Here is a 24722-nt window from a genome sequence, read left to right on the forward strand (position 1 = left end):
GGGGGGCACCTGTGCGCGGGTGCGCCACGGCGGGCGTGGGGGCGGGGGTGTGGTGATGGGAGGGTGCCCGTGTTGATCCTGCCTGGTGTTTTGCTGTCGCACTCCCACGCACCGAGCAGGGAAAACTTTGGTCTTTGTTTTTGGGGCCTTTCTGAGAGGGTGGCTGGGTGCCTGACTGCCTGGGGGTCCCACACTGGTGTCCGCTTAACAGGGGCTGTGGTGCGTGCTAGACCACAGATACCGTTTGTGTTGTTGCGGGTGTGAAAACTGCAGGTAAAAGAGTTGCCGCTGCCTCTTCGATGTGTTGACTGCAATATGATGCTGATGCTGTTGTGGTTTGGCTCTGGGGATAGAAGGGCCCCAAAGGTAGCAAGGCCTTAGTTACGCTCTGTCTAGGGTCTTGTCTCGAGGTTGGATTTGAGATCCTATTGGTTGTTTACATCGGCTGTTCAGAGGAAAAAAATATATATATTTTAATTATTTGTTTTGTTTCATTTTTAAATAGGAGGTTATGGTAGAATGTTGCTACTCTAACTATTTATGGCTTGATGCTGTTTCAGTGTTAGTGTTTGTCTGTGTGTTTGGTGCATTTTTTCCTTCATTCAAACATGATTTGTAATTTAATATTGGCTGTTCTTTCYTTTACTTTAGCAAGGAGAAAACAAAGAGAGGAAGGGCAGTTGCTTAAATGACTTGAGAGTAACTATACTTTAGAGAATCCCTATCACCAAAAAAATGGTATGGCCCAGGTTTGCCACATAGGAACGTAATGCAAAAAGTAAAGCAAGACACTATGATCAAATAGGTATGCATATGCATAAAACTGCCTTTGAAGGTTTAAGTGTTAACTGCTTTCAAGATGCTATTAATAAGCTATTAATATATACTGTATTCATTTCCACTTTAAAAATCAGCTAAAAAGATAACTGTTTGTAATGCTTTTATAACATTTTAAGATTTGTCAGCTTGCTGTTCTACAGTAGCTTTTTCTTTTCCTCTCTTCTTCCATTCTAAATAAATATTGAGAGCAAATAGGCTAACCTTTCCTGCTGATTTATTGATGGGGTCCATTAATTTTAGTGCTGATGTTCACTACTACAAAATTGAGTAGGAAGTTTACAGGCTTCTGCTCTGTAACAGGCCTACCTGATCTGTTTTGTTTTGGGAGGGCTTAGTGCAAAAGAACTACAGGTAAAACCTATATGATCAAAGGTCAATATCTGTTCTGATAGCTTTAATTTTGTTTTTCAGATCTGTGAGAATAGCACTCCTCCCCCCCCCAGTATATTTTCGGTTAACATATTTCATGCAAAAAGAAGAAATGTTGAATTCATTTCCTCTTACTAGTGAGAGAGGAACAGGATTCTTAAAAATAAAGTATTTCACAATGTTTGTTAAAGTCTGCTCTTCGTCTTGTCCTGTGAATGGTGTCAGTTGATAGCAGCGATCTGAAGAGTGGTACAGCAGCCTGTATCAATGTATATGTCGACTGTATCAATGTATACATCAAGTTTGTCCATAAAATTATTAACATAGTTTTTACACTCATTGGTAAAAGGCAGTAAAATCAGAATTTCTGTCTGCCTTTAAATCTTTGTTTTAGGTACAATGAGATGGATAAGAGTGATGGATGCATATTATGAAGCTTAACTTTGATTATTTATTTTTTTCTGGTTTGGGTCATTAATTTTACTGTAAGTGCTTGCTGCTAACTGTAAAGAGGGTACTGTGAGATCTGTGTTCATTCTTTCATGCTGTTTTCTGGATTCCATCGAGGGTCCTTTTTGCTTCTGGGAATTGTCATCTTGAGGAAGACAAGATAAGTTGAATAGGTGTTCTAAAACATGTCCCCACTCCCCCGCCCAACTCACACTTTGGTGATATCTGTGCTCTATCCATTGAGTTGCAGAGGTGTAACAGTTTCTAGTTGTAAATGATTCCTTTAAAATTGTCCAAGAGAATACATTAATATGATTCTTAATGTTATCCTGTAATACCTTGCCTATTTCTGCTCCCTCTCAAAAAACATGTAGTGCTTGAATGAAAGGAAGTTTTTGATTGCTTTGGCCTGTAGACACTTTCTGCTAGTTTTAATCCTGCGATTATTCATTTTATAGTTACTTTGAAATTTAGTGAGTAGCCCTAAAGCATGACCTGCAAAAGTGTTCTTGGTTGATTACACCAAGAGTGGTGTAATGTATGTGGGTTTTAAATACCAGATTTCGGGTCAAGTTTATATATTTATTTATGTGCTGCAGTGCATAATAAGCCTAAAACTTGTGAAGGTATTTTGAGTTATTTTTCAGAGAAGAGCTGTAGCATCAAGTGGAATAACAGTTTAAATCTTTATTTCTACAACTGCAATATTTTAACAAAAGCACTGACTAACAATAAAAGGAAAAGTCTTTGATTCTCTTCTTTGACATCAGAAATATTTTAGTGTTGATCCAGGATTGATTGTATCTAGTAAATTTTGAATAAAGTGAAATCTATCCTGTATGCTTAGCCATCTGACTCAACTACAGTAGGACACATTTTACTCAAAGAATGTCATATAGACATTCTTAATCACTACAGTGAGTTGAAGTAAGTGCAATGTCAGTGTGTATGTATATATGTGTGTGCACACAAATATAATAAAGGTGTTTGTAATGAAAGACTTTATTTTTTTGTTATATCAGGCACTTGAAAGGCAGCTGACAAATGGAGAGTGAAACTAATGGAGAGTTTGTATAAAGCCTCAGACTTTTTTGTAAGCACCTTTTGGACAACTTTTGAATGCAGGTATTTTGAAGTTCATAAAGTAGAACTATCTGCTGTGTGTTGTGGTTTTCTGATGTTTTTTCCTCTCCTTGTTATTGTCTTTACACAAACAGAAAAATAAAGTTAAACTGGAAATTGGTAGTTTCGGTTAGCACAGTAAACTGATATTGGGGTGTTACTTTCAAATCACTGCCAAACTTTCCAGGTATTTTTCTTTTTTTCTTTCTTTCTTTCTTTTTTTTTTTCCTTTTGCTGTCCTGCAGCAGTCTGTATAATGTATGTTTTCTCTGTGGATGTAATAGACTAAACTTTGTTTAAAAAGTGACATTAGCCACGTTGTTCTTGTGAGAGACCAAGGGTAATTTTGTTGAGATTGAGTGTACAGTGATGTCGTAGTCCCAGTTCACGTGTTTGAAGCATTTTTTTCTAGATGGAAAGATGAGAGTTTAGAAATTCTTTTTTTAAAGTTTAGACTCGTTCACACAAGTGTTGAAGGTGTTGGTTCAAAACATTTCCAGAACAGGTTCTTGTATTCTGCCAAACCTTAATGTATCAAAGTTTTCCTTTGAAAGGCTTCCRAATTATGCTAATAATGTTATGCAAATGTGGGTCTCCAGCTTAAGACAAAAGACATAAGTCAAACCAGATACTGTTCTTGTAGCAGGGTCTGTGGTACCAATTATCCTTTCTGATTTCTTATTCTGTATGAGATGGGTAGTTTGTCAGCAGCTTCTATGCTATGTCAGTCAGTACTTAAAAGGTGGCACTGTAGTATTAGTAGATGTGCATATGAGTCTCTTGGATACCAGAAAAGCGTCACTGAGGCCTTTTTATTAGTATGAGAAACTGAAATACATCTCGCAAAATTCAGTATGTAATATGATGATGAGGCAATGTTAGAATGCTGCTAATAAACCATGTAGTTCAAGATGGGTAGTGAGATAATATTTGTTTTTTCTTGCTCATTTTCTCGTTTTGAAAATATATTAGATAAATCACTGTGTATGTCTCTGTTTCATGTCAGGATTGAACTAATTTTTCAATATTCATGTATCTGATTATTACCTTGTATATTTTTTCCCCCTTCAAGTGCTGTTTCATAATAGCCAACATAACAAAATAGTATAAAAGTGAAAAAATCTCTCTCCATTAAGATTATGTACAGCTTTGTTTTCTTAAGCAGCATTGCTTCTTGGATTGCAGGTGGGTTTTATTTTGTTCAGGAACTGAATTTAAAATACAGGCATACTTTGCTTTATTGCGCTTCGCAGATATTGCATTTTTTGCAAATTGAAGGTTTGTGGTAACCCTGCGTCGAGCAAGTCTATCGGCACCATTTTTCCAACAGCATGTGTTCGCTTCGTGTCTCTGTGTCACATTTTGGTAATTCTCGCAATATTTCAAACTTTTTCATTATTATTATATCTGTTATGGTGATCTGTGATCAGTGATCGTTGATGTTACTATTGCAATTGTTTCAGGGCACCATGAATCACGCCCATATGAGATGGTGAACTTAATCGCTAAATGTTGTGTGTTTGCTGACTGCTCCACTGACTGGCTGTTCCCCCATCTCTCTCCCTCTCCTTGGGCCTCCCTATTCCCTGAGACRCAATAATATTGAAATTAGACCAATTAATAACTACAATGGCCTCTAAGTGTTCTAGTGAAAGGAAGAGTTGCACATCTCTCACTTGAAATCAAAAGCTAGAAATGATGAAGTTTAGTGAGGAAGGCATGTCGAAAACTGAGATAGGCCGAAAGCTAGGCCTCTTGTGCCAAACAGTTAGTCAAGTTGTGAATGCAAAGGAAAAGTTCTTGAAGGAAATTAAGTGCTGCTCCATCAGCAAAAAGACTACAACTTGCTGAAGGCTTAGATGATGGCTAGCATTTTTTAGCAATAAAATATTTTTTAATTATGTATATTGTTTTTTAGACATAATGCTATTGCACGCTTAATAACTACAGTATAGTTTAAACATAACTTCTATTTGCACTGGGAAACCGAAAAATTTGTGTGACTCACTTTATTGTGATATTTACTTTATTGCGGTGGTCTGGAACCAAACCCGCAATATCTCCAAGGTATGCCTGTAGTGCTATTTTAAAATCATCTTCAATGTATTACCAGGTTTTGTCTTAATTTTGTCTTAACATAACTCTATAATAGGAAAAATTACTTCTCCTTTTCTTCTTTTCAGAGGTTGTATAAAGCAGGATGTGTTTGTAAGCAAATAGTGAAGCTACAGACTAGAGTTAAAGGTTATTTTGTTATAGTAGTGTTCAATAACCTAGCATAGTTTAAGAATAGATGCTTTCCTACCTGCATGTCGGCTTACTGATGGATACTTAAGAACAGTTTTTTAAAAACACTTTTCAGCAGGTTGCGTTTAATCAATCCTGTTCCACACTCAGTACCCTTTAGCGAAACACTTGCTTTTAAATTGTATATCCACTGAAATGTGTATTAATTTGAAAACTAGCACAGTTTCTGTGAAATCATGGTCAATCTATGGTTACTTTTGGGAAAAAAAATTAATGCTACCAGCATTTGTTTCGGATGTGGTGGCATGAAAAAATATGGATACTTTTCTAAAATGTTTTCAGCGTTGACTGTTCAAATTTGATAACAAGATCCCAGCGGTGCTATTATTTTAATCTAGTTGCAACTTTAAGCTTTCATTTTTCCCTTGGTTATGTTATAATGTATTTTTCCTGAAGTCTTATCTATTTGAAAAATTTGTACTAGTTTRCAACATCTTAGCTTTCTTAAAGTAGCTCGCAAGTAGCTGGCAGAAGACCTGTTTTATTCTGTGTATGTTGTAGCATTTGTCGCATTGCGTATAAATCCTCACGTATAAATCTTATTGTTTTGTGGGAAGCTTGTATACTTTGGCTTAACTCAAGTTGTGGATGTTTTCTTCCAGTACCTGGAAAGAGTTAGGAATTTGTTTTCCTCCTTGGTTTTCAGCATTGGGCAGGGGGATCAATAACGGTCCAGAAGAAGTGGAGGGAGTTGTTCTTTGCTTACCTGGATTCTGTGCAAGGTTTGAAAGGGATTTAAAATTTGTCTTTCATGTTATGTTCTTGAAGATCAACTTGCAGAAATAGTATGCCAGGCACGAGATCTTTTGTTGAGCTTTGCTGTTGAAATGTACCTACCTTTCCTTCCTGGAACTCTGAAGATTATATTTTGATGGTATAGTAATTCTCACTTTAATGCTGCTAATGCCAGACCAAAAATGACATGTCCAAATAAGGCAAAGTGTTGATTTCGTACAGTTTCGCTGTTTTGCTTTATATTTGTTCAAAAATGTTAATGGGTTAATTTTCTACTAGGAAGCTTTGCTAGATGAAGTGTCACCTTTCTTCCAGCTGCTGACTTGAAAGTGTTAAAAACTTTCTATTGTTTTCTGGCTGATTCTACAGCGACATGTCCTTTCCCGGTACAGATCAGTCTTTTAGTTGCTATGCGAGCCAGCAGTGTACTGATATGGTTTTAATAATCGTAGAATTGCTAAGTAAGTGTTGGTAACTGAGCTCAGAGCGTTTATATGAAATTTAGATTTTAAAACAAGACACTTTTGTCTGTGCTTTTGTAAATTGGCATGAGTTTTGCAACTCATTAGAAAGCTTCAAATGAACAGACTGGGATAACAGTAATTTTACTCTGAATCTCTGCTTTGTTTCCTGCTTTTAGAACAACATTGTGAAAGTGCAGTTGTAAAAGTTTTTTTTACCATTCCTTTTCATGTGCATCAATGTTCTTTCTACACAGGTATTTCAGAATGAATCTCGCTGCAGGTTTGCAAATGCTTCATGTTTTGTGAGCTTATGAGCTTTTGAGTAACTGTTCAGGATGACATATACACTTTGCACTTTCTCTTGCTTTCGTATCGGAGATGTTAGGGGCAGTTCTACTAGCAGCCAGTGATAGTGAGATGAAGTCCCTGTCATGTCCAATCATCTTTTGTATTTATTAACATTTTTGTGACAAAACTTTTATTTTTTATTTTTTAGTTTCTTGGACTATCCAGTTTAAAAGAAAGAGGGACAACAGGAGATAACTGTCTCTACCATACCTGTTGCAGTAGAATGGAGTTGTTTAAAATGACAGAATAGAGATCCTCTTAAGTTAAATCTACCTCTTTACAAATGCTTTTGAAGCCTTTGACGTCTGTCTATACTAATGCTGACATTGAGAGATCTCCACTGATCTTTTCTGTTACTCAGTGAGACACTAGTATCAACAACACAGACATTGCTAGTACTGTGACAAACAGTACTGCTGTTTCTGGAGGAACACTCAGTTGCTTGAAAGCTGCTTTTCCCTGATACCACTTTCTGTACAAGTTGTAACAAAACTGAGTGACAGGCCTCCTGAGAGCATATGTTGCCCAAGATGTGATCAGGGCAGGGAGGCAAAAAGTTGCATTGTTTTGTTCCTATCTGTACAATTAAGTTCTGGGGCCTTTTCTTTTTAGTAGTCCTGGTGCAGTTTGCACTCATGTTTGTCTGTTAGCAGGAGGACAAACCTAGCATTATTGGCCAGGTATCTTCTGTTTGATGGAAGATTCCGTTTTTTGGAAAGAACTCCTACTTCTCTCACCTTTTTAAGTAATTCATATCATCTCAAAGAGAATATTCAGCTTACTCTGTTGTAATTAAAAAAAGCCAAACAAACAAAGCCCACCTTTTTTTTAATTGCCCTTGGTGGACTCACTGAAGAGATCATTGTGGGGATTGCTGTTCATAGTCTTGGAATTTGTAGGGACTGGATGGGAGGGGATGTGAGAGAACTGACAGGAAAGAATCAAAAGAAATTGCAACTCTAATCTTACATGAATGCAGTTCAAGAAAAAAAGTCAGCCCTTTTCTCTTTCCATGTTTTTCCACTGATTCCTGTTAAAATATACATGAAGGCTTCGTTTAGTCCATCCTATTCTTTCTGTAAACCACTCTAAAGAATTGTCTTGATGTCTTGTTTTTCCCAAAAATTCTTTTTGAAAGGTCCTAAAGTTAAGGCCTTTTTAAGTACTTACAGAGCTTTAGAAGAAAAAAAAAAAAGGTATTTATCATAATTTGATTCAGGAGAGGAGAAGAAAAGTACTTAAMGTTTTACAAATCACAGAGGTTGAGATTGGAAGGCACCTTTGGAGATCATCTAGTCCAAGCCCCTGCTGAAGCAGGGTTGCCTAGAAAAGATTGCCCAGGACCATGTTCAATTGTGTTTTGAGTATCTCTAAGGATGGAGATTCCACAGCTTCTCTGGGCAGCTGGGTTCAGTGCTTAAACACCCTCATAGTAAAGAAGTGTTTTCTTGTGTGTGAGTGGTATTTCCTGTGTTTCAGTTTGTGCCCATTGCCTGTTGTCCTGCCACTGGACTCTGCTTAGAAGAGTCTGGCCCCATCCTTTTGACACCCTTCCATCAGATATTTATAACCATTAATAAGATCCCCCCCAAGCCTTCTCTTCTCCAGGCTGAACTATCCCAGCTCTCTCAGCCTGCCTCCTTAAAAGAGATGCTCCAGTCCTTTAATCATCTTTGTGGCCCTTTGCTGGACTCGCTGCAGTAAATCCATGTCTGTCTTGTACTGGAGAGCCCAGAACTGGACCCAGAACTCCAGATGTAGCCTCACCAGTGCTGAGTAGAGGGGAAGAATCACCTCCCTCGACCTGTTGGCAACGCTCTGCCTAATGCAGCCTAGGATGCCATTGACCTCCTTTGACGCAAGGGCACATTGCTGGCTCATATTCAACTTGTCCACCAGGACACCCATGCCCTTCTCTGCAGAGCTGCTTTACAGCCAGTCAGCCCCAACCTGTGCTGGTGCCTGGGGTTATTCCTCCCCAGGTGCAGGACTTTGCACTTGCCTTTGTTGAGCTTCATGAGGTTCCTCTCTGCCCATTTCTCCAGCCTGTCCAGGTCTCTCTGAATGGCAGCACAGCCCTCTGGTGAATCAGCTGCTCTTCCCAGTTTTGTATYGTCRGCAAACTTGCTGAGGGTGTATTTGGTCCCATCATCTTGTTCCTTCATGAAGATATTAAACAGTATTGACCCCACTACTGACCTCTAGGGGACACTGGTAGTGACTGGTCTCCAGCTGGACTTCGTGCTGCTGATCACAACCCTCTCAGCCCAGCAGTTCAGCCAGTTTTCGGCCCACCTCACTGTTTGCTCATTTAGCCTGTACTTCACCAGCTTGTTTATGAGAATGTTATGGGACACAGTGTCAGAAGCCTTACTGAAGTCAAGGTAAACGGCATCCACTGCCCTCCCCTCATCCACCAAGCCAATTGTCTCATCACAGAGATTATAAGTAGTAGAGGCATGGCTTACAGTAAAGATTATGCTCTCATGACAGTGGCAAATTTCTCTCTTTTTCAGCTCCTCTGAATAAGTGTGCTTGAGTGTAATCATTGGTGTACTGTAGTTCTTGTATCTGTTTGCCCTTTTGCTGAATATTTGAGTTTAAGCCTTTTCAGTAGCAGTTTGTAATAAACCCAGTATTTGAAGTTAGCTTCTAAATGCTACCTTCTGAACTGAGCATGCTTACACACTTTTTTTTTTTTTTGCCACTGTTGGTTGTATTGCCATCAGTAAAAATGTTTATGATGACTGCCACATGCTTACATAAGCTGCACTCATTTTTAAATGAAGCTATTTATGGTACAGGCTATTTAGTTTTTCAGAAAATGAAAAATCCATATGCTTAGGGGAAATGCATTTAGACTTGTAAGACTCTTTTTGTCTACTTTTCCAAGTCTTTTTTACTGAAAGGTTTGTGGTTTGTTTGTTTTTGTTTTGGTTTTGTTTTTTTTGAGCAAGTGTATGGCACTTGTTTAAACTTGTGTGGCAAGTTATTTCTGAGTATAGTAGAATTTGGCAATTATGTAGCTATGTTACATAATCATAAATGGTCTTATCTTAATTTTTATCAAATTATAAAAATTGCAAACAAGCAGAAGATTGTGATGTTTTGCATTATTTGTTCATGAGTAGTAATTAATATAAGACTATCTAGTAGACAGGTACTCTACAAAACATTTGTTGTTTTTGCAATATTCAGGAAATGTTTTGGTAGTCATTTCAGCAATATGTTCTTAAAAACTAGTAGAGTAATTGTGGAAACAGATTTTAACTCGGATTCCTTTAACAGTTAATTGAGTTGGTAGCTATAAAAAAACTAATGCTTAAACATTGAATGAGTTTACCAAGGTGTAAACCTCAAAATTGAATTGAAATAGTTTAATAATAAACATATATTTGACTTATGTCAGTTTTATGAAACAACTTTAGAAGTAGTCAAACATGATGAAGCATTTCTGAGTATAATATTAATGCAATTTAAAAAATTTCTGCTGAGTAACTGTTCAGGAGGGTTCTTTTTTAATCTGTGGTGATTGTAAACTTGTTTTTAGGTGATTGATTTAATTCTTTTATGACACTGGATTAAACTCATATAATTTCTGTTTGTCTCATATTAAAACATTGATATTTTTCAGTATAATGTAGGTATTTTGTGTAGCTTGCCCTGTTATTTCAGTTAGTCTGTCTGTTTCATGATTCTTGTTTGCTGTCCTCTGACATTCCTTCACAATCAGTCTGGACTCATAGCTTTTTTTTTTGTTTGWGGTTAAGGCTAAGAACTGTTGCTTTTTCTGATTCTTCCAAATAAGAAAAAAGAAAATATAGACTCAGAAAGCAAGGTTTTTAGGGAAGTTGGAAACAAAYAGTATACCTCTCCCTGTCGCTTAGGTTCCTGACTTGCTTGAGTGCAGGTCCTTTGGATGTCACAAGGATACCGATTATTATATCACTTAAATTTGAAAATAAGACTTCCAAAATATTATCTAAATTTTTCAGTGTCTAAAATAGTAAGTAAAGTATGATCTGTCAAATATATGGGTCTCTCCAAAGCCTACTTCAACTATGAGGTACCTGTGCATCCCAGACAGAAGGAAAGCTGCTAAATGGAGTCTTAAATGTGTGACTAATAATGGAATAGCCTTTTCTACCTTACCTAAAAGGAGAGTCTGCTTGTGAGATCCTCCTAGTGAGGTATTACCATGATCATTTTGATCTAGCGCGTCTCACTCTCCCGTTCCTGCCTGTTTCTGTCCTTATGTTTTGTATTTGATTCAGGCACAAGGTTTCTGTGGTTTTGAGGTTAATCAGGGAACAATTCCAAGTTAAGCTAGTATTTGGGTTTTKTAAATAAAAGTTAAGCTTTAATAAGGTTCAGGTCACCATTTGGTCCCTAAACATTTGTGCTAGTGCATCAGGAGGAGCAAGCAGACAAGAAAAAAATAGGAAGAAATTGTCTTTTCAGTAGTATTGTGTATTTTTGCTGGTTTAAAGTGGTTGTGATACAGTCGGACCAGACCCCAGAAGTCATAATTGTCTCTTGGAGAAACAGCCAATACAGTTGATGGTGCTACAGCTAGGCATTCTATGCTGATAAGTATTTACCAGACAAAGCCTCCCCCTCCACCCCTGCCCTGCACCCCTTGGCCACGCCAGAATTCTGTTTCCTGAAGTTAAAGGTTGTTTTGTGCCTCATGCTCACTTCTTGTTTCAATTCTTAATGTTTTCTGAGTTCAACAACAGTAGCAAAAAAAAGTCTTTCTTTTTCTGGACTTTTTTTGTTTGCTTGACACCCTGTACTGGAGAAAAAAGTGTAAGCATTTGGATGTTTGATATTCTTTTTCCCTTATCACTCCCTATTTACCTCTTTTTGCAGAGGAGAGGGAAGTAGACTGCAGCCCTCATATAATAAGTAGGGGCAATCTTATACTCACTGTTAGAGAACATTTGTTACAAGCTTGATATTTGGATGTAATTTTTCTTTTTTATTATTCCTGCTGTTAATTATTCTGCACTTCTGGTGTTAAAGAAATTACTATTTTCTCCCCCTCATTCTGGAAATGTCTTTAGATAGCACTTGCTAATGAGAAGTTCTAATACTATAGAACTTGTTAGTAGGTTGCATCTTTCTACTGACTCCCAAATTGGCCCATGTTGTGTCTATTCTRTGAACTTCTCTAAAGAGACTTGTTAACACTTGTAATTTAAAAACTAACTTAAAATGTAAGATAGCTAAATAAAATTGATTATTCCAATGTACATGCAGTTCAGCTCTTAATTGAAAGTAAAAGGTAATCATTTGAATTAAAAAAAACCCCACTTATTGTAGTAACTTACAAATTATTAAAACTTCTTATACTGCATACAATTTAAACGTGCTTATTTTTGATTCTTTCATAATGGCATTTAGTTATGGACAAGTTTGCTGCATGTAGTAAATATTTTGACCTAAATAGATAGTAGCTAGTCAGTACTACATTTCAGTGTTTGAACTTGTAATGTAAATGTATGCTTGCTTTTCTTTACACATTGTTACTTTTTTTTTATGCTGGAATCAGTTTGGTTGATTTGAGCATGTATGACCACCTACAGAATGTCTTTACTCTTAGGTGTACTTGGAAATGTGTTGATTGTTAAGGCAGCGACTCATTTGAAGAATATTTTGTCTGTGTCCAGTTAATTTACTTTTCAAGTATATAAAATTTGCTGTTCTGATCAACCTGTATGGTTAGGTGTGGAAACCTGACATATTGTCAGACAAARGAATAGGGATCCTGTACTGGAGCAAGTATTTGTGGCAAGTTGAGTGTATGATCTCTTTTGCAACAGTTCTTTTCAAATTTTTGTGAAATTTCTAATTAACTTGAAAATCAGACAAAATATGTAATGAAAGGATATTTGACTTAAGATTAACTTCCTAAGTAAAGCTGTTTACACAATGGAGAATTAGTGGGTCATGGAGTGTCCAAGGTCTTTTGTGTACCCTGAATGAAACCTGGTATCCTCCTTGGCAGAGAAGTTAACTAAAATACTATACTAAAATGTAACTCTGTTAACAGATTCTGCTTTAAAAATATTTCACTCTTTTTTTTTTTAATCTAAGGAAAAAACTTTAAACAGTACTAACTTTTAATTACTGTAACAGAAAACTGGTAAGACGGAATTACTTTCAACTACTCTTTTGGTTCTGAAGTCTATACATCTGTCAGTTCATGCTGCTTGTGTCTAGGGCAGATATCAGTTATTGGCTGCAGAGGAATACTCTGGTGGCAGTCACTGGGGGGGGTGACTGCAAATGTAGTTTAAACTTAAGATTTTTATGCTGTCTAATCTGTTGTACACAGGACTGTATTTGATATGTGGGAAGATGCATGATCCTGGTGTTTTTCCCCTCTGTGTTTTCAGCAAATGATGGTCTTCTAAGATTCCRGGGACTTAGACCAAAAAGACCTGTATTTCAGATTCAAATTCTTAGTGTCTAAGTGAAGAGCTGGACTTGCTCCATGTTGCTCCTCTCTTTACAAAATGTGTGCATTGTGCCACTTCTGAACAGTAAAGAAATTGAGAGATTTGGTTAAAGAACTAGTTTAGCACTGTATTTTCTCCTTTGCTGCAGCATTTGGGCAAAGGTGTACCATATCAGGTGAAAGATGACTTTTAAGTTTCTGTAGCTTGAATCAGGAGCCACTCAAAACTATTGGTTACCATTTGCACTCTTTCATTTCTGTGAAGGTGAATAGCACTGAGCACAGCACAAATACTAGAGAAATTTTAGAGTAATGTAAAGAATGTTTCAGGCAGTTCTTTTGCTACTGCTTTACCAAGTTATCCCCAAGACACCTGCTTGCCTCAAAATAATGGAGAGATCTGTTAGAACAAAAAAAGACAGAGCTTCTGGAAGATGGGCACACCTTGAGCTGCCAGACAGCACCTTTTTGTTTTAGAGAAGTAAAATAATCCAAACCTCTCTAAGAGTAGAATGAGTTAGTAACTATTTTAAGTTGGAGCAGTCTCTGATCCCTATTTTCTTCTTCCTCTAAAGCAGGATTATGAGGATAGCTTCCTAAAAGGGAAATGAAATCAGAGCAGTTTATCCTACCAGCCTTAATGGAGTAGAACTGGTCAGATCAGTGTGCAAATGATCTGCCCTTAAAGAGATGCTGATTGCTGCAAGTGCTTAATATACATGTTTAACTCTGATTTGGGAGAATATTCTTCATATAGAATAAAGGTAATATATTTTAAAACTGAGATTGCTAATACAGACTGTTCTGTGTGGAATTCTTTAAGAAGTCAAAGTCATCTTCAGAAAATGTGCTTGATTCATTTTGCCTCGTATTCAGGTCTGTTCCCAGTTTGTTTCCTGTAGCCATATTGGTGACAGTGAAATTTGCTCATAACTTTCTCTACCAGCAGATAGCCATGAAGTGCCAACTGTGGAAAGACTGTTTAGCCCTAAAGGGCCTCTTTCCTTACAACTTTTCTATTGTAAGCCCCATTTTTTGGAGCCACAGAGTTGTTAAACATATTCCTGCTAAAACTCATGATGACATATACTAGCTTATTTACTCTCCATCATCATAGAATCAGTCTTTTTATACTCAGTTATACGTAAAATGTCATGCATTCTCCAGTCAGAAATTGCTTTGGTCTCATCATTTGGGCCTGAAATTTCCCAGCCTGGTACCAAACCAAGAAAAATAAACAAATGTGACTCGTGGCCGAGAGCTGAGTGCCTTTGTAGGCAATGTCAGTGAGCAACCAAGGTGTTCAAGACTGCAAGTATAGTTTTTGTTAACCTATCAAATTCATGACTTGAAGCTTCATAGAGAGAGAGAAAGCATGGTCCTTAGAATCAATTCATACTAGCTTATAGCTATAATTGACTGAGATTCAAAAAGCTTCTAATTTAAAGACTGTTAAATTGTCAGAAAAATCAGTTTCCTGAGGACACAGAAAAGTGCAAGTTATTTGGCAGTGTGAAGTGGAGGTGAATACGGTTTGTAGAAAAGTTCAGTGTCGGTGTCTGTCCTTTTACCTCTGCTATCTGTAGTCACTCAGCCTGCCCTTGTTGGCATTAAAATACCTGATTTTGTGCCAGGTTCTCTGTAAGGAAGAGGACACTGTAAAACTTTTATCAAATTAAGCCATTGGATACTGTTCAAGTCCTTTGAAGCTGTACAAGAATTCTGGCAGGAATGCATCAGTGCRTCTTAGGATGAACAATTTTGTTCATATTCCAGTCTTTCCATATCTATTTTGGCTTGTCCTATTTCTGGCCTAAGATTATGGAACAAGTGGCTCTGAAATATCTACACTTCCTCATGGAGATTTGCCATTGAAACAATTCCACAGACAGATGGCAGCTACTGCTTTATCTGAGTGTTGATTATTTAAATGTTACCCTATACTACCAAGGTTTCTCTCCACAGTAGTTGTAACACAGTACTGGCTTATGGGAAGAGGGAAACTCACAGCTTTCCTTCGACCAGACTTTTTTTGTATTGTATTGATATTATGTATACAGAAGACTGAAGCCAGTGCAGAATGAAAACATTAAAGAATGTCTCCATTTGTCTAGTATCTAAGTTACATCTCCAGAGAAAGTCTTGGGACTAAGCTGAGGTAAAAATTTTCATCTTAAAATAATGTTAATAGAAGATGAATGTGTCCTTAAAAGAAAAGAAACAGAATTGCAGAAACAAAAATCAAAATTTTAAGACACTCTTCCTAAATAAATGTCAATCTAGAGATTATATGACATCTGGAGATCGTGTGTGTACATGTGTGTATTTTAGTTAGCAGGTAGTGTTTTTATTTTAACATCTCTTTCACTAGGAAATTGGGTACAGCAGTTTCTCATGTATGACTGATTCACAGAGATATCAGCATTGTACTCTGTGTGTTGATTTTTTTATATATTATATATATATAAAATATACACATATGTATATGTATGCATAAATACACAAGCATGTATGTTCTTACATACCTACATACATACACACAAACATGAAAAGACCTGTTGTGACAGCCTTATGTGTATTCCTGTAAATATCTGTCAGAATATATCACAAAATAGGCAGGGTCCATGCTGTGATTTCCTATCTTACCAAATTCTCCTGGAACAATACAAAAGACAGGCATGCTGTCCAACTTTTCCACAATATTTTACAGCATTTAGTCATATCAGAGATATGTAGGCAGTCAGGCAACCAGAGATTAATTTTCAGAAACAGAAATTTGTGTTTTCTGTTGATTAGAGAGTATTTGGTTCATATTTCTCTGCATTGTTCATGATCTTTTTGCACTGCTTTGTACTAACTCCTATCTGTTCCTTGTTTTATGTCTGCTCCCTCCCTATTTCTGTCTTATTTTTTGTTCCCCTTCATGTGCTTCTCTCCACTTCCCTCCTCTGTTTCCTCTGTGTACAGTCATATCCTCCATTAGTCTGTTTGCGCCATGGATTCTGAAATGAGGTTTTCTTGTCCCCTCACTCAACTTCGTTTCTTTCTAGTCTAGGGTTTTCCTTCTAGTTTTAAGGTGGCCATGAGGAGAGGCTAGCAGTAGTCAGGCCAGAAACAGTGTTGCATTGGTGTTAATGCTTTCCAGTACTGTTTTCTTCTCTTACTGCTTTGTATTCTGTCTCTCAGCTGGTCTTCTCAGATATGAGTTCTCCTCAAGGTAGAGAATACAGGCAAATCTTTAATATAGATGTTGCTTTTGGTACTATTGCCAAATGGGCCTCTAATAAACTTACAGAGGTCATTTAAATTGAAACTGATATTAGTTAGTAGCTCCTTTTATCTCTGCAGGTAATTAAATACTACTTTACAGATATAAACATGTTTTGTGATCATTTGCTTATTGGTGCAGCAAAATTTTAATGTTTAAGACAATAGCTATGTGTTATAGCTGTTGTCTGTATCTTATCCTGTAATACTCTTCCATATATGCAGTTTTTAACAAAGTAGAAATCTTTGGTACAGTCACTGTATTTAATATAGAATATTTTCAAGGTTTGTCATATGAAAATTTGAGACACTTATCAGAGAAATCCTACCAGTCTGTTTATTTATAACTTTTGTTTGTTACTGTTACATTACTACTCTTAGACATCATAAAAATCTTTCAGTGAGATTTCAGAAGCAGGAAATGATGTTTGGCAATACTTTTGCTAAAGTATTACTGCTCTCACCTTTTTTTCCTGTGATGAGTTGCACAACTTGGGAATTAAATTTTCCATGTGATCGTGAATTATTTTTGTTCTCTTTGGAAAAAGCACAAGCAGAACCTTCCTACATCTGTAAGAGTGTGCAGGGGGAAAATTAGTTTGTTTTAAGGGAAAACTGTGTATTTGCAGGAAAACTGTCTTTACATTGCATATCTGAGTCTAATAGTGCTTGAATTGCAAAAAAATTTTTTGCATTAGGACTGATACTAATCTGTAAAATATTTTCTTTATGGAAAAGCAAAGATACTGCATGTATTGTGATGAATTTAATGTCTCTTTGTTTTTTGTTGCTTCTTCAAGTTATGGGGTATTTTTAAACGGTAGATACAGAATTTTTTTCTTCTCTTTCTGCTTTAAGAATAACTTAATTCAAATTAATAGCAGCTTGTTTGGTAGCATAAACAAACTTCATTTTGGAAAGATTCTGTTGCCGTTATTCACTGACCCTGTTACTAACTCATGGCATGGTTGACCCTAATGAGTAAATTTCAGTCTTGTAGTTCTTTCTCCCAGCTTAAGCTGACTGTGATAAGAATCGTCCAACTTTTACTTCATTGTGAAATAGTTTATTCTGAGCTGCCCAAGTAAACTGAGTAACTAGCTAAAAATTCAAATATTATACCCCTGAATGTGTGAAGTGCAACTGTGTGCCTTCTAGGAAATATAAGCAGTCTCAGAGGACTGACCTGATTACATTGCTTTTACTCAGCGAATGGACCATAATTTATTTTGGATTTATTGATAGCAACTCAGTTATCTATTTAGAGGAGACATTTTTATTAGGGAGAAGACTGAATCAAAGGMAGGCGGTAAACAGAAGTGAGGGATGTAGGCTGACTATATGAATAGCAATTTGAATGTGTTGCAGTGGATTTTGAGTGTAGTTCACTCTAAAATTGTATCAGTTTTATGTGGGAAGCCAGAAGCCAAATGAGTTTCATGTTTTTTAAATCACGACTGTTGTCTTCAGTCTTCTTGAAACCTCTGGTTTCAGTGAATATTTATTACTGTGAACTCCTGCAACAGTAACGACAGTGTCTCATATTGCAGAAGTCTCTTGCTGAAGGACTCACTGTACTTTGCCCTATGTAAATACATCTTGAAACAGACCCTGTTCTGAACATCTTACAAACAAATTCAAAGTGCAGCAATGAATTTGTCATGTAGGAGCAAGAGCCAATGCTGAAAAACACTTGTCTTGTGTAGGAGCTGTCAAACATCTTAGTCTGGAATAGTGTTTAATTCCTGTTAAGCTGATCAAGAGTGAAACTGGTGACCTACAAATAACTCTCCATAGCAATACGCTGAGACATCTGCTCTCCAAGAAATGTTAATGTTGCACTTCTGAGAAGAAAGCTTGCTTTATGGAACAGTTTTTGTATTGACAGTCCAGTATTTTTGCAGTTTGTTAGCTAAGTTTTCCACATAAGACTAGCCATTTATAACAGTGTGTTCTTCTACAGAGAACTCTGTAGTCAAATCTAAGTAAGGCATATTAGTAAGGCATATCAGTGTCCAAATAGACTTCTAAACACTGACATTGCAATTTAAAATTCCAGCTTACTTCACACTTCCTGCTCTTGCTATGAGCGGGATGAATATAAAAATAAGCCTCTGATACTTGTGCTGAGGAAGGGAGTATCCTGAAGGGGAAACAAAAGCAGAGTCAAACTGTTGTTTGGTAACACTAGATGACAGAAGCACTGCATTATTATCTTGATAATGACAAAATAGGAAAGCTCTGCCTTCCTGTATACAGACTTTCACCTGGGAATAGGTTTTATCAAAAATAGCAATGTTTGAGCCTGTTTTGCTTGTGGAACTGTTGAATCATAGTTGCTGGTTCTTCTCCAGCCATCTCTGTAGTATAAACCTTGGCTATTAGTAATTGTTAAACCTGGAAATATGAATAGGAGACTGTATTTAAAAAGAAAATAGTAATGCTAAAGCTCACAATTTATGGATTTGCAGATTAGTAGACCTTTTCCCATGCTGTATAGTATATGTTAGTATGTAGTATGGTACATTTTTGGAAGGGGAGATGTATCCTTTCTGGCTCATTCTGCTTACCGCAAAAGACTGTAACAGCTTAAAAAAAAAAAAAAAAAAAAGTGCATCACTAAAATTGCCTTCAGCAGGGCCAATATTTAGAGTTTGTGAATTAGGAAATCTGTCAGTACACTGGTTCACTGCAGTGTTTTTTCCAGCCACAGCCTGTATTTGACAAACATTCAATCAATATTCGTAGGTCATACATCCTGGCAAGAAAGCTAGTTCATGGTCCTCACAGCTTTGAGTACTGACATTTTAGTCTATTTATTCTAACATGACAGTTGTGATAATCTCATGATTCTCTGCAATATACAAATTCACTTGTGCTTACAACTTTTAATTTCACCTGGTATTCTCCAGAAGAGTTCTGGAAATTGGTCCTTGCTGCATAGTAGCATCATACCTGAACTGTCTCACTGCATTGAAAACTTGCTTCTGTAGAAACTTTGTTACACAGCTGCCTCTAGTTGCTTTCTAGTTGCTTGGGGGAGTGAGAATTCCTATTGAACAAATTCTTATTGAAGTATTTACTAGTCACAAAAGGTAGAGGAATTACTGGCCAAAGACTTCTTAGTCATTTGCCAAAAGGAGTATCAGTTTTCCAGTGTATCAGTCTCATTATCATTCAGTTTTTAACATCTCCTGGTATAATGTACCATGAAGTTATTGAAAGTAAACTTCAGCTTCTGGAGATTTGACTTGTTACAGGGTAGAGATGGTTTTCACTCCTTTTCTTTTGCTTCCAAGCAGTGGAATAAAAAAGATCTTTTACTTAAAAATAATTGTCCTATCTTAAAGGATGGAAATTTAACCATGACCAAGCTGTAGACTAATGTGTAACTTGTTCTGAAGATGTTATGAGAGAAATGTAGAGAAATGCTTCTAACCTTTGCATCCGAGTTTGGCAATTTGGTGTCTCTGTCCCTGATGCTTCTGTTCAATCTGTGTAAATGCTAAACTATTTATAGTGGTCCTGTGACTTTTTTTGATGGCTTCTATCTCTGATAGAAGAGGAAGAACAATAACTAAATAACGCTAGTCTGTTTAGATCTTGATGGGCTCACAAAGATGACAGACTGTAAACGAAAGGGAGAAAAGCAAAGCAAATGCCAAAGCACAAAGCAGGAAAATATACATGCTTAAGAGGGAATAGTGACTTTTGAATTTTCTTAATAACAGATCTTATTAACATGCTTCCCCTCAGACCACAGAAGAAACCTTGTTATGCTTTAGTCCTATTTCCAGCCAGTGTCACTGTTCCTCCATCCACGTTTCTCTTGCTTCRGAATTGCATGTTGGTTTTGTGTGATGAAGATACCACATTGCATCATGGTGTTCCTCTTTTGTAGAACCTGTGACAACAGTTTTCAAACATGGATAAAATTGATCATTGCTTAACTTTTTAAGCCAATGAATAAAACCAAGAGAGTGTAAAGCAATGAAGAAATTCCTTCTCATTTCATCAATGTGAGTGAGATAATAGTATTCTCTCCATGCTGGCTTTCCCAGTGTGACTACCAGCTGAAGATTTACAACTGAAAGAATAGACAGATGCCCATTTTTATCATCATTGTAGGTGGCTAATCATATGGCACTCAAAGTAAAAAGCAGTATGTATGTTTTATGGGTTCAGTCTTGCTTTGCTTAAGTGGGAGTTTCCTTTGATTCTTTAAACTATCAGAGACACTGAAATATCTTCTGTCACAATAACTGGAGTTGACACTTCTTAGTAGTGTGTTTTGACAGTAACTGAGAGGGTTTAAAAGCTTTTTTAGCCGTTTTTTATCATTGTCTCAAAAATAAAGGATAGATGAAAATGAGCTGCATTCTATTTCAGTGTTCTGAGCTGTTCTAGCCCATCAAATGAAACATCTGTTTTATGGTTAAATGGACACAGAAATTGAGCCAAGAATTGGCATGTGAGCTTTTAACTTCACTGTAATGTAAGACACCAACTGGTCAGCAGTGATAGCTTGTCAGCTTTATTTTTACAGTTTTATTTTGCTGTATAGCTTTTTACTATCTTTTCCATTGTCTTCCTACCATCCAGGAGCTTTATGAATCTGTTGGTATTCTTATACAAGTTAATGAATGTTCATAGAAGACAGTTTGCCAAACCATGCAGTTGTGTTTTTAGTGACTTAGTCATTCCCTTCATAACGGTGACAGCAGCAAGCTGAGCTCAACTTCGAACATTGACTACTTTCCTTATGCTTTGTTGTGCTTAGTGTGTCTGTATGAACTGAAAAAATGACTTTAAGCTCTGTTTTATATTTCTTTCCTAGTCTGCTTCCAGGCTGTGAGGCAACACACTCCAAAAGCTGTGGGATGTAGCAGCCTGTAAATAAAAAAGCTTCTGTAACAAATGGTCACTGTGATTTGTGAGGTGGCAGAGAAGTTTTTAGCTGTATATAATCCAAAAAATTATGGTAGCTGTACTGTGTGGGGAAAAGTAATTCTTATTGAAACATGATATATGACAAAAAACAGTGTAACTGTGTAAGAGAAGACAGCTGTGAGGAAAAAAATGCTGTCCTGGCACTGTTATAACAATTTAGCTTGTATTTCTGAGGTTTAAGATCTTTCAGTTAGGAAATCTTTGTAAAGGTGTCACATTACCACAAAAGTGTTTGCCTTCCTCTGTGGCAAGAGCAATCCAGAGTTTAGTGGGATTGGTGTGAGTGTTCCAGCGTTTATAATATGGATTGCTTTTTGGTTTTGTTTGTTTGAATGGTTCAATAAATGGAAACTTAATGTTCAAAACTGGTCTCTCTATTATTCCCAGTATTAGGATGGTGTGATGATTTAAAACCATTTACGATCCATTTTAATAGTCCTACTGCAGGCATCTTTGAATTTAAGCCAGCAGTGGTTCCAGAGGCTGCTCAAGGATTAGAGGTGAGATTACATGATTGCATCTGCAGCCAGATCATATGCCAGGAATGTTTACAAGGCTATAATTGGGTGCAGATACTTACTAAATAGTTAGTAGATATGAGTGGGATGGGGTGTTAATGACCATCTTTTTGCTCACCTCATTCTTGATGTGAAAGAACTGTTTGAATCCTCTTCGAATTTCACAGTCTTTACTTTCACAAGGTATGTTACTTATGAAAATGCTGCTCTTTAACAGCTTTTCTGTCATGTGTTTGCAGTCATTGCTGAATGCAGAACAGTAATTATCCGCCTCCCTTCAAGTACAGGAAGGGAATTGGGATGTGATCATCTAGTAATGTAGACTTCATTGGCCAAAATCATGTTTATTTAGGTAAGAAATAAATAGTAATAATTTTTTTCAATTCAGTGCTTTCTAAATCTGTCATCTGAGCTAATTCCTTTCTAGTCTTCTCATGTTTTACAATTGGCATGCAGTGTATGGAGGGTATTCTAGTCTTCAGAAGCACGGAACCAATGTGGCAAGGGAAATGAAGAAAGTATGACCGTGTTCACGCCAGTTGTATAGAGCTGACTGCCTTCACTACTTATGATCAGTTGGTTCTTCATGGTTTTCAGAAAGAATGTTTGTAGAGAGCATTATTGAATGGACCATGGGGAAATGACCTGGAGTTTGAAGTACAGTTTCCTCAGCTCTGACCTCCTGCTGGTTGTGTACCTTCTGAACTCAGCTGCCAGTCAGCTCTCTTGCAGTGCCACAACCATGTTCTCTCTAATTTCAGTACTGACAGCATTTGGCAAAATTCCCTTTCTGATTTAGTGCTGTTCATACAACAACAGCTTGGGTTCTATTGTTCTGAGTCTGCTTCAGAAAAAGATGTGTGTGGTAGTGTGTGGTTGGGTTTTTTGTTTGTTTCTTTCTTTTTGTTAATGGCTTTAACTGAGCTATTGGCTTACTTGTGCTGAAAAGAAAGAGGTGTTGCTCTTGGTCCTGTATTCCTTTCCCCTCCTCACCCTTTTGCCTCCTCTTCCCCAAAAAAGTGAATTTATTTTATTAATTTAGCAAGCTGAGCTAGCTCAGCTGAGTAGATTTGAGTGGGAAGAAGGTAGAGCGCCGTTCTGTTGTGTGCGAGTTGTAACTTACTACACCTGAAATGATCTAACTACGCTTTTTCATGCTGCTTTGTGTGCAGTAAGTCTTGGCATCCTTGGAACACTGTAGCCAAAGTTCTAGACTACTCTGGAGGCAGTGGAAGTCTGTCAACATCTATTGTAGAAGTTAAATTGACAGCTGCCTCCTAAGCACTCTTTGCATATAGGTTAACTTCCTTCAAAAGACCGCAATGAATGCATAGATCATTGAATAGTTTTCAATTCACGTATTTGTGAATGTAAATAAAAACTTTGAAATTCTCTCCCTAAAGGGCAGTTTCTAGGGACTTGCATCACAGTTTTTCAATTTCCAAATAATAATAAATGCTTCAGAATCATTGCTGTATTTGAGTGCTGAAGCTGGAAGAGATGATGATATTTTACTTTTGTGAGTGATGGAAAGCTTTTACGAGAAAAAATTAACCCTTCTTGTGATGTAGGTTTTTAAGAAACATGCTTTTAGTACATAGACTAATCTTAACACATCTTGAATATTTTTGTTTATGCTAAAATAGTACAATAAAATCAATTTCAATATAGGGRAAATACTAGATTGCTGGGAAATTTTTTTGGGTGCTTGTTGCGAAAGGAGTGATGCACTTCACTCGTAAGAGGGAAGCAGCACTACATTTATTGCAGTAAGACAGCGACTTAACAAAGTTCAATCGTAAATAAGAACGATTTAATGAGGTTCGATTGGCGAGGTTCGATTGGCAAGGTTCACTCAGTTATTTACTGCGTGAAGGACAGGGTCAGATGCGTGTGCAACAGAAACCCTCCCGTTGAGTCACGAGGTTCAGACTGGACCCCCTTGCTTTCTAAACTCCTTCGGAGAGGAGCCTAGGTGCAGCTGGATCCGGTCCCAGTCTCAGACTTGGTCAACGGTTTATGTCTAAGGGATTATGTGCGCAATTAGTCAGAGATATAACTCAGCAAAGTTTTGTGAAGTTYGCAAAAGTTCAGCATGCTATTAATCACTTACCGAGGATCTGTCGCGGGTAAGGAATCTCTCAACCTCGAGGAGTAACCTTGAGAGGCGTCCCTGCTCAAGAGGAGGTTCTGCAGTGCARCCCGCTGCCATGCAGGAGAGCTCAAGGGGCTCTGGGCTGCCCCCTATTTATGGGGGGGGAGATGATTGACTCATAGTCATATTTGCATGCTAGACGGGCCTTAGTTGGCGCATGCTCAACCAGCCCCTATATATGTGCTGTTTACAGGGAGGTCAGGTTGAGGGGGAGAGAGCACATCAGTGGGGGGGAAAGGAGCACACCGTCACAGTGCTGTGCCTGGTAAAGAACACCATAGTTCAGTAGCTGTATGACTTTTTGGTTGGATTATTTCCAGACATCTTGAATTTAGGAATCTTGGACAAAAAAAGTCATGAAAGATGAGTGTACTAGTAGATGTTATTAATAAGCAACTAATTTTTTCAATTATGAAAGAAATGTTTTAATCTATATAAGAACATTTTTTACTACTTAAGCATTGCATGTACTATAGGTTTGCTGTATACTTTAGAAATACTGCTTTTGTATAGAGCAAGTTTAATAATGTTAGCTTTCTTGTGCTTGGAGCAGGAATGCTTTGTGGTCTATAAAGGCTTTTCAGATAAGAGCTTTTTTTTTTTTTTTTTTGCTTTTTTTCTGAAAAGATGAAGGGAGTAACATTCTTGAGACCAACTTCAACAAAAAAAAGAGAAAAAATGCAGTGACAGAATTGAAAACGTAATTTCAAGAACGTCATGACCATAGTCATGAT

At 37.1% G+C, this 24722-nt stretch overlaps 1 protein-coding gene across 3 annotated transcripts in view; it reads left to right on the top strand.

Moving 5' to 3' along the window:
• Positions 1 to 152: 152 nt before the first annotated feature.
• TAB3 (TGF-beta activated kinase 1 (MAP3K7) binding protein 3) overlaps positions 153 to 24722 on the top strand; it is a 50656-nt gene continuing 26086 nt past the window's right edge. For 2 of the 3 annotated variants that reach the window (XR_003254073.1, XM_026069044.1), the window contains exons 1-2: positions 154 to 273; positions 2682 to 2784. The gene's annotated coding sequence lies outside the window, so the exon portion shown is untranslated. Of the gene's footprint in view, positions 274 to 2681; positions 2785 to 24722 lie in introns of all 3 variants that reach the window. The other variant, XM_026069046.1, reaches the window with a different exon arrangement.

Source organism: Apteryx rowi, unplaced genomic scaffold (genome assembly GCF_003343035.1).
Source record: "Apteryx rowi isolate R43461 unplaced genomic scaffold, aptRow1 scaffold_285, whole genome shotgun sequence".
Classification (NCBI taxonomy): Eukaryota; Metazoa; Chordata; class Aves; order Apterygiformes; family Apterygidae; genus Apteryx; species Apteryx rowi.